The sequence below is a fragment of the Anabrus simplex genome, chromosome 6 (genome assembly GCF_040414725.1).
Source record: "Anabrus simplex isolate iqAnaSimp1 chromosome 6, ASM4041472v1, whole genome shotgun sequence".
NCBI lineage: Eukaryota > Metazoa > Arthropoda > Insecta > Orthoptera > Tettigoniidae > Anabrus > Anabrus simplex.
This window is the reverse complement of record NC_090270.1, coordinates 340,561,901-340,562,770: the sequence shown is the minus strand read 5'-3', so window position 1 is coordinate 340,562,770 and position 870 is coordinate 340,561,901.

Below are 870 nucleotides of genomic sequence, written 5' to 3'. Positions count from 1 at the left end.
AAATTAAAGCTGTTCGGAAAAAATATCATAGTGTGAAATTTTGTTTCTTCTTGCAAAAAGCGGCAGTTTTCACGGACCATTTTCCCTTTTTAGGGACCCTTATCCCTTTTCCCCCCAACCATGCCATTCCAATTTATTTTATAAGATTTCCAATCAATGTAAAATATTTAACTTTCAACTATCGTCTCCTCAGCTTGCTGTGTACGTGCGAATAGTAAGCCCACCTGTTTCAGTAAACACCGCGCGGGAGTTGAAAGCACACCTGCAACAGTGGAAAATAATTGTGTGTTCGACAAAACCTCTTTCTCTCGCTTTACCGCTATAATGTACCCTGCAATAATGCGATTCACAATTAGTGACTCTATCCCACCGGAATCAGTAGCCTGCTGTTCGTGAATGTGAGTTTGATACTGCGAGAGACGTCATCTGTTCGCAAGAAAGTGGAGCCTGGTGAATGAGAGAAGTCAGCAACCGCACCCGGGCAGTTCCAAGAATTGAGGTTGGGTTGTGCTCGCAGCTACTAGAAATCGCTGAGACTGCAGTTCCAGTATGAATGAGAACATTCTCGCCACTGTCGCGGTGTTATGAGGGAGTGAGCGAGTGAGCGCAAGAGTGAGTTGTGTGGTAGTCGCATTGAGTTAGCAAGTGAACTGGTTCCAGCACTTTGTTACATTACTAAACGAGTGTACTACTAAATTTTACCGTGCCAAAGGTGTCCAGTGCCCGATTTATTTCTCTGGCTCAGGAATTCAAACAAGATTTCGTAGACACTGATGGAACTGTTATGCGATGTACTATTTGTGATTCAAGAATTTTGTTAGATGAAAAACAGCAGCGAGATCGCATCAAAGGACGCATTTCCAGGTCTAA